The sequence below is a fragment of the Mus caroli genome, chromosome 14 (assembly GCF_900094665.2).
Source record: "Mus caroli chromosome 14, CAROLI_EIJ_v1.1, whole genome shotgun sequence".
NCBI lineage: Eukaryota > Metazoa > Chordata > Mammalia > Rodentia > Muridae > Mus > Mus caroli.
Genome location: NC_034583.1, coordinates 95221528 through 95231498, shown reverse-complemented (window position 1 = coordinate 95231498; position 9971 = coordinate 95221528). Strand labels below are relative to the sequence as shown.

General features: G+C 39.4%; 1 protein-coding gene and 1 non-coding gene across 2 annotated transcripts in view; both read right to left on the bottom strand.

The window, feature by feature from the left end:
* Ndfip2 (Nedd4 family interacting protein 2) overlaps window positions 1–252 on the bottom strand; it is a 49474-nt gene extending 49222 nt beyond the window's left edge. The window contains exon 1 of the mRNA XM_029469078.1: window positions 216–252. The gene's annotated coding sequence lies outside the window, so the exon portion shown is untranslated. The remainder of the gene's footprint in view (window positions 1–215) is intronic.
* A 7154-nt stretch (window positions 253–7406) lies between these two features.
* On the bottom strand, window positions 7407–7512 carry LOC115029368. Its single transcript, XR_003834920.1, has one exon. It is a non-coding gene; the product is annotated as a U6 spliceosomal RNA (small nuclear RNA).
* Between the last annotated feature and the right edge of the window lie 2459 nt (window positions 7513–9971).

Below are 9971 nucleotides of genomic sequence, written 5' to 3'. Positions count from 1 at the left end.
TCTCTCTCTCTCTCTCTCTCTCTCTCTCTCTCTCTCTCTCTCTCTCTCTGCACAGAGCATGTTTCTCTAACAATTAGAAGACTATGGCAGACCAGTAAAAGGTATCTTTTAACCCAAACATCTGCTTCTTGTACCCTGAGATCTGTAGCCCTATTTGATCTGGCCCAACTTTCCTTTTTAAGATAATCAAGCCCTTTCTCCATAACTGTTCTTACTGTGGAGATCTCCTGGGGATCCGGGGAGGGAAACCTGGAGACCATCTCTCACTTTGCTTCATACATGTGCAGAGGAGATTTCTGAAAGAAAGGAAGCCAGATGAGACTGGTACAACTGGCCAGATACAACAAAGTTCAATAACCTATGTATAGTTGTAGCTAGAAAAGTTAAGTCTTTCTGATATTTTTACTTTTCAGATGATTTATCAGATCTCTATTAGGATCATCTTAAAATATCTAATATTAGCATTGCCAGACCAACAATAATAAAAAGCAATTGGTGTTGTCATACCTAATTTTCTTCATATGTTCCAATGTAGTATATTTTAGATCCTAATTTAATTGATATTATTAGCACAAGTATAAAGATACTCCTTACAGTATCATCCGAATAGAATTGCCTTTCATGAGCTAAACAACACCCAGTGTTAGTAAAGAAAAATTAGATTCCAATATAACTTGTTATTATAAAGGTAATTTAGAATTGAATTCCTGTGCCCTTTTATTTTCATTAGCTGTGTAGGTTCACTTGTCTCTAAATTTTATTACTTCTAAGAAAAAGAGGCCATTAAAAATCAGAGACCTGACTCAAAATAGACACCCTGAACCCTGTGTTATATCAACTCTTCCATTTTACCCACACCCAGGTTCTCTGAATGTTTCTACTCTCACAGAGCAGACGACATGATTCGATGACACAATAGATTTTCAGTGAGGAAGTTTGAAAGAACAGTGAGACAGTGAGATCTGAATCTAGTGTTAGTTCAGCCTCCTCACCACTCTGTGGTGTAGATAGGCATGACTAGTCTTAACAGAGAGAGAAGCTAAGGGACAGAGAGAGCAGCAACTTTACCAATGCTAAAGTCACTGGTAAGTGCTGATAGATACAAGGGTCCCCAATGTTGAGCACCGTGATAAATAGTGCACCCTAAAAAAGGGCAAGTCCCTGTCTCCTTTCCCCTTCCTGGTCATCTGTACTGTGGCACTGTGAAGAAGAGATAAAGGAATGATTCATAAGCAGCCAGTCCCACCCTTCTTCGTCCATATGGAATCACCATGCGCTCCCATTGCTGAAGAGGCATCCTGTCCACTCACCTATGACCTTAACAAAGCATGAGCACTGGAAGCCATCCCTTGTGGATGAAAAAGAAATCCTCTTGAGAGAACGGAGTCAGGAAATGACAATACTCTCTCGAGGTCTTAAACAGTGTCTGGTAATATCTTCAACACTTGAGCTTTTAGTGTCCACTCTACTTACCTAAAAAAATAAAACTTGATGTCCTAAGCCACCTCAAGTCAAACTGTAGAATTTCACTGCAGTTGACTAACACTTCTCGCTAACCCAATCAAATTCCATCTCCAAACTCAGCCACCCAGATGTTTACAGGTGCCACACTGCCAAACTGGGCAGTACATCTGCCCCAGATTCTCTTTCAGGAATGTGCAGTTGCTCACCTGTAAGGAATGTGGGCCACCAGCACCAGCCAGCTGTGGGCTTTGAAGCATTAGACCTGCAGTGATTCACTTTTCTGAACATCGTCCAGCCATTCGCTGAGCTAGGCAGCTGGACAGTGACAGCTTAATCTCTTACAGCCAACCACTTTCAGACCAAACCTCTTTCAACCGGACTCATCAAACCTTTGAGCGAGTTCTTTGTCGAATCTGCGTTGTATTACAGCTGCTCTCCCTGGCCAGCCCCCCTTTCCATTCAGACATTGTTAGTCCTCAGTGAATATCTCACACTCTTAATATTATGTCAGCATCTACTTTCTGGAAAACCCAGCCAAGGCAAGTACCAAGATGCAAAATGATAGGATATTAATGATGCTATACAAGTTGTGTTAAAATGACCACAGCCACTTTGTGTTGTTAGTTTTTCATGCCCCATGGTAACTTTCAGTACTTTACATTAGCATTTTCTCAAATCGACACAATGTGTCTTCAACCTTCACATTAAAGATCACTGATGTTCTAGAGAACAAAACATGAGGTCATAGCTAACTCTTTGTATCGGGACTTACTTTTCAGTGGGAACTATTCCCACCTTCCCAGAGGCAGAGCCATTCCCTCGGGGAGTAAAGTAACTACGTTGGCCATCTTCTCTCCCAACCAGGTCTCTTGAGCTGCACATACAGATAGCAGATTCTTCAGTAAGAGTCTCATAAGTTTACAAGTGGTAGAGATAGATGCTGTTGCCCACAGAGAGCCACAGTCTAAGTCACAGGTTGGCATAGGATCCAAGGTCTCCTGGGGAATTTGTTTGTGTTGCTCTTTTCACACTGTATCATTTGTAAATATATATTATCCTCAAAGTACATTCTAGTATTTGGTGGGTAGTGGGACCCAAATCCTGACAATTAACTGATGGACTGACTATAAGATGCTTTGTACATTTATCTACCGAGTGACTGGAAAGAAGTAAATTACCAGCTCCTGGAGATGTCTATCTATAGCTAACTAAAATCCACTGTCGTTTGCTGAACTTGAACATTTTAAAATGTATTTCCGAGCATACAAAAAAAAAAAAAAAAAAAAAAAAAAAAAAGGTCTGCTTTTCACTTTAGTAAATGAAAATGAACACATTTATCAACCCAAAATTTCTCAGTATTGCTGTATCTATTTGTCCTTAAAGCAGTTATAGGCTTGAACCTCAATTTAGCATCATACCATGTTCCATATTTAGCTGGGATTTCTGTCATCTGTTCAGCCCTACAGTTTCAGAGAGAAAATGTGAAGCAAGCGATTTGACGACGAGGCACATAATTTTTGCTCTCTCCTTATTCTCTTCCAGTAGAAAGGGAAACTCTAAAGTGAAGCTGGTCTTCCATGTATCAGACTTCCACTACAGAAACAGAACTAGGAGGAAATATATATATTAAGACTGTGTTTGGGAGGGCTAGAGAGATGGCTCACCGTTAAAGGTTAAGTTTACAACCGAAAAGAAGGTATTTTTGGCTTTGAGTTTTTGTTGTTTTTTCCTTTGTTTGCTTATTTTTTTAGTATAAGCGGTTTTGTTTTGCAGAGATGAGCGCATGTAGCTGTAAGTGCTGGCTAGGCAACTGAAGATCCACTCTGGCAGGAGCTAAAGGTTCTTTCTGTCTTAGGCAGAAAAATCTTAGAGGGAACCAAGTTCTGCTCTCAAGTACACTTCCGTGACCAAATCAGGACCATTCAGACTCTAGAGGGTAACCTTCCCTTAAAGTCAACTGATTGTGAACTTCGGTCGTACTTTAAAATGCCATCCCAGCAACGCTATTTTTGAACGATTAATAGCCATATCGATGTGCTGAACTGGTTAAACATAAGCTAAAGTGGTTCTGTAAAATCCAGATAAGGCATGGCTAGAAAGAAGAGAAATAAAGGAAAGGCACAAAAGAGGTCGATTTATAGATTAAAATTTTTTTTTTTATATTTGGTTCCTGTCAGGCTAATCTCATATAAGGTACTTAGGTGTAGTTATGTACGGAGGTCCTACTGGGCAACAATCCAAGAAGACCAGCAGTCGGATTAGCTGTCTTTCAGTCCTGATGATATAATTAGCATTTTCATCTTTCCCTAATGTTTGGTTGTGGACAGCAAATGCAGACAAATCAATAGACACTTTGCATGCGGGAGCTCAAACTTGAATTTGAGCAACACATAAGTTATTAAAATAATCTCTGCTGTGCCAGGAACACTTTTAGCTCTTGGGGCATTCGAAAGCGGGGCTTTATGTGATTATTTTGTCTTCTTCCCCCACCCACCCCCGCAAGGGATCCCTGTCGTCGTAAGAAAGCAGGTGTGACCCTGAGCTTTACTGCCTGTTGTGACAGGTTTCCTTTAACTGACTAACATGTCATCTCTGTGTAAGAAAAATGAATATGTTGGTGGAAAACACTAGGACAAGGGCTGTCTACTGAGTATCAGCCCTCAGTGAACACCATCATTAACATGTTAGCGAGCACATGTTCTTTCCCCCACAGTGAATCTGTGTGTCCTTATGAAACGTGATCTGATGTTAAGTCACTGTCTCACCACTACAGTGTCGCACGTCAGCAATAATGTCACCATATGAAGCTGCCTTATTTGCAATCCTGAGAATAAAGGACATCTAACATCCAAAAGGGTAAATAGAGATAATAATCAGGCAAAATGTCTTCCCAAGTGCTGCTTTTCCAAAGCAACTGAAACCTGTTCCCTGTCCTTAACTTTCAAGTAGGGACAAGGCTGGCCGGCTCACAGAGCCAAAGAAACAAAAGGATGTTCCTTTGACATCTCACCTCACTGTCACTAGTATGTAATGTTTCCTTTACGTATAAATTTCAGTAGCTAAGATATTCTAAGCCAGGCAAGGTGGCACACACCTATAATCCCAACTCTTGGAAAGAGGCAGTTATCTGTGACTTCGAGGCCTGCCTGGTCCACATAGCAAATTCCAGGCTAGCCAGAGCTACATAACAAGACTCTTTTCTCAAAATAAACATATAAACAAGCAAATTTTAGCCATGAGTTCCTCTGAATCGAAAACAATAAGTTTACCTGTCTTTCTCCAGATACCCTTAAAAACAAATGATCCAGACATATGCGTGCGCATACACATTCAGCATATCTAGTAGAAAGCCAAAGTTTTTGTTACTTCTAATAGGGCAGATAATATGATTAACAACACTTGACTAGAACCCAATGATCTAGAAGACAGAATCATAAAACTCTATGTTCTTACCACCCAAAACTACAAGAGCCCCCAAGCCAACGCCTTCGTTTTTTTTTTTTTTTCAGCTTTTTTTTTTAATATTTTCTTTATTTACATTTAAAATGTTTTCCCCTTTCCAGGTCTCTTCGGAACCCCCCTATCTCATCCCCACTGTCCCTGCCTCTATGAGTCTGGAGGGATGGTGTAGAGGTTAAGAGCACTGGCTGCTCTTCCAGAGATCCTGAGTTCAATTCCCAGCAACCATATGGTGGCTCACAACGTCTTCATTTAAAACAAAACAAAAACAAAAACAAACCTGAGGTTCTAGGTGCCGGGGAGATAGTTCAGTCCGTAAGGTTTGACCCCCAGAGTCCAAACTTAAAAGTCAGACATGGTACCATATGCTTGTAGTTGCAGCCGAGTCGAGACAGACATGGGTGGGTTCCTGGAGCTCAGGGACCAGTCAGCCAGGTCTGTTCAGGGGGCTCCAGGTCAGGGAGGGACCCTGCCTAACAAAGTAGACAGTGTCTGAGGAATAACACCCATGGCGCTCTCGGCCTCATGCCACATGTTCACATGTCAAACATGCACACGCATGCACACCCGCACACACACACACACACACACACACACTCACACACTGAAGCTGAGAGCAGAAAGCTAGACATTTAGGCTCTACCTGCAGTCAACTACCACTTCCCACCCTGCTTCCCTTAACTGTTGAAACTTAAAAAATGCAAACTCCTTTTCCCACCTCACCCAACTAGAAATAGTCCTTCAAAACACAACCACCATCGTGAACCAGTAAGGTAGAACTCCAGCAGTCAGGATCTCAGTGTGTCAAATTCTTTTAGAAGAAACAAGACCACTAAATGCATTGCCAAAAAATAAAAAAGGAAGTCTAAGCTGGCATGAATTCTCTTCAGGTTTTCGCTTTGGGAAATATAAGGCAAATGCAATAAAATATTTTCCCCACAAATACATTAGGTAGCATCAATTGCACATATTCAGGTTTGAACACAAACAATTCTTTTCATTTGCATAGAGTTGAGGATGTAAGAAAACCTAAATGCAGCAATAAAGTAAATAGATCGTCTCTCTCTTGACTAGTCTCTACTCTATGGCCATGGCCATTTTGAAGTTCCCTAAAATAATATAACTACACTGTCCAGTATGATAGGCCCTAGCCACACATGGTCATTTACGTATAAACTCAATGATACTACAATTTTTTTTTTGCTCACCCAAGACACATTTTAAATATTCAGTCACCACAGGTAGGTCTAGTGGCTGCCATACTGATCACTATAGATATAGAACACTTACATCACAGAAAAGTCCACTGTGCATTATTGCTCAATAGACATTGTCTTATGCACCTTATGCTACCCCCACCTTCCTTCACTTCCTGAATGAGCCAACTAAGTTTGCAGTGACCTTGTTCTCAGCTTTGCCATGTCTTTGCAATGGGGCTCTTGGGTAACTCAACCTGCTGAGCTGGTTTGCACATCTTTAAATCATCATAATTCCTTCTCTGTCTCTCAGATTGTTGTGAAGCTTAAGGTAAAAATGTAAGCTACAAATACAAAGGACTGTTGTTCCAGGAGACCCTGTTCCTATTATACCCAGCGGCTGTCAGGGTAAAAAAGAAAAAAAGCTATAAAATGTTTGCACTTAAATTATCTCTGTGTAACACTGAAGCGAGTTAGGTCTTCCAGCTTCGCCACATCACATGTTTTTTCTAGAATGACTGGGCTTACACTGAACATACCAAGTCATAAAATAATAGACTTCACTGTGCGTAACCATAGAAAATATGTCTGAAGTGGTTTATTCAGTAGTAAAATGATGACGTGGCATGTTATTCATCATAATTACAGTAATAATGTGTAATGGTTCCTGAATGATGTTGCCACAGTTTTGCTGAATGTTTCATGCATCCTGGCTCACTGTATTCTCAAGGAAACACATGGAGTGAGCACTATTGTTCCTTGCTTTTCACATAAAAGAAAACTTACAGTCTGAAGAAATTTACCAAAAGATACAAGCAAGCCCGGGAAGGGGGATGTGATGTACTATACTTTTACTTTAACAATATTTTATTTCAATATAATCACATGTAAGGAAGTATACAACTCATAAGTCTATATCTTGGTTTTTGTAAACTACATAATACTGTATAGTCAGAATCTATCAGATACAGTTATTTAATAATTCTATCTCTATACAATTATTTCCAGAACTCCCAAAATTCTAAAGAGACTTGTTTTCTATCTTTTCCCTTGCACAAGAAATAACTATTTTTTTAATTAGGTATTTTCTTCATTTACATTTCAAATGCTATCCCAAAAGTCCCCAGTACCTTCCCTCCACCCACTCCCACTTCTTGGCCCTGGCGTTCCCCTGTACTGGGGCATATAAAGTTTGCAAGACCAAGGGGTCTCTCTTCCCAATGATGGCTGACTAGGCCATCTTCTGATACATATGCAGCTAGAGACATGAGTTCCAGGGGTACTGGTAAAAATATGGAACACTTCACGAATTTGCATGTCATCCTTGGCAGGGGCCATGCTAATCTTCTCTGTATTGTTCCAATTTTAGTATATGTGCTACTGAAGCGAGCACTATTTTTTTTACTATATGAGGAAACAAAATTTATTATAGTGTGAATACATTCTTCTTAAAAGGTATGTTTTCAGTCATGTCTACCATAGAAAAAATAATTACGTTTTAAATAAAATAAGTATATTAATATCACAGAAAATTTCCTTGCACTTCCTGATAGTATGAAACTATTTAAAATATTCTTGGCTCATTTTGAAACTTTTGACACAAAAATTTCAGTCAACTTCTCTAAATTACACTTCTCAAGAGGCAAAACAGATTTCTTACTATTGTTTAATAGCTTTATATATTAAAATGACATTAAAATGCCCAAAAGAAGTAAATCTGTGCCTATGTTTTAAATGTATGTGTGTTTGTACTTAACACAAATAGAAATATCAAAACCAATAATCTAAGAACCTAAAGCTTTAAAAAAATTACTGCTAGCAAAATTTATTTTTTTCCTTTGTTTCTTCCTTTTTTTAAAAATTAGATATTTTCTTTATTTACATTTCAAATGTTTTCCCCCTTCCTGGTCTTCCCTTCAGAAATCCCCTATCCCAGACCCCTCCCCCTGCCTCTATGAGGGTGCCCCCCCACCCACCCACTTACCCACTCCTGGATTCCCACACTGGCATTCCCCTACAGTGGGGTATCGAACCCCCTCAGGCCCAAGGGCCGCTCCTCCCACTGATGCCAACAAGACCATCCTCTGCTACACATGTGGCAGGAGCCATGGGCCCCTCTATGTATATGCTTTGGTTGGTGGTCCAGTCCTTAGTAACAATTATTTATACTTGTAGCACTAAAAATTGGTTTTAACTATTTGAAAATTTACATTCAATTTATTGCTTCGTTTGTTTAACTTTATATTTTTCAGATTTATTCCTATTGTTCAGTGTGGTTATATACCTATTTTCTCACTGTATATCTATTGGTGAGTATAGCATTCATTTATTACTTGCATGTTTTACTGAGTAAGCGTGGTTCATATTCCTTCCCTGGACTGCCACTGGAAAGTGCCATACTGTGTGGCATAAGAGATAGAAATGGGACTGCAGAGATGGGCAGTGGTTAAGAGTACCAGCCGCTCTTCCAGAAGACCTCAGTTCAATTCCCAGCACCCACACGGCAGCTCCCAGCCATCTGTGACTCTAGGTCCAGAGGCTCCAACACCCTCTTCTGGTAAGAGGGGCACAGATATACATGCAGGCAAAACACCCATACATACAAGGCACATTTTTCAGATTTAATTTTAGCCAACTTTTGAGTCTAGCAAAGACCAGGCGTGTCCTCTTCTCAGAACATATTATGGGTCCTGCACAGAGTAGGCCACCCTTATTACTTTATCTACTCTAATTGATTGATGACTCCTATTCAATCGCAATGTTGAGATGATGATAAAATGCTATTTCATTTAATATGCATTTTCATTCTCAACAAAGAAATATTTCAAGAAGTAACAGAAGTGTCATGCTGTACAAGCAAAGTTTGAAGGAAGTTCTTGAACTCCCCCTAAATGTAAATGGGGTCTGACCACTTATCTGCCTCTCCTTTCTATTTTTATCTATTATTGCAGATAGAATCTCTTAGGATCCTCAACTAAGTATTGTTCCTATAATTAGTTAAAATGTAACTAAGGTTTTTAAATGTCACATTACTATGGTAAAAGAAAAAAAACATAGTAGGAATTTACCATATTAATCATTTTACATACTCACTGGCGATAAGCACAGTTGCGTTTTCTTGTCTCCACCACCTCCAAAATCCACATCCAGAATGTTCACCATTGCATCCTGTAACTGTGCCTAATGAACACTAACTGTATTCTTTCTCCTCCTTGTCTCTAGGACTTGGTCACCTTTCTGCTTTCTGCCCCTGCCATTCTGTCTGATGAAAGTACTTCATCTTTGTGAAATTATATAATATTTGCTTTTCTCTTTGACTTATTTCAATTATCATAAAGTCTTCAAAATTCACCCATGCTGGACTGGTGAGATGACTCATTGGAGGATGGAACCTGCTATCAAGCCCAATGACCTAAGTTCAACATGATAGAGGGAGAGAACTGACTCTGTGTGTGGCACACACACCCACTAATGCAAACAATGTCTCAATCCATATTACAATTAATGTCAGAATTCCATTCATGTTGGAAGCATGTTAGGGCTGTTTATTTGGCTAAACAATATTCTATTGTATAATAAACTACGATATATTTATATAATTATTTTTAATGGACATTAGGCTGTTTCCACTTGAGATATTTTAATTTAATCTCTGTTACTACAGTCCAAAGTAAACTGATGCTTAAAGCTAGCTATGACACTAGATATCAGCTGATCCTAGATAAGCTGACAATTTTAATTCTCATTAAAAATTAAAAAAAAATGAACATAGCCACCTGTAGTGGCTATTCCTGGTTGTCAACTTGACTTATTTGGAATGAACTACAATCCAGAATTGGAAGGCTCACCAGT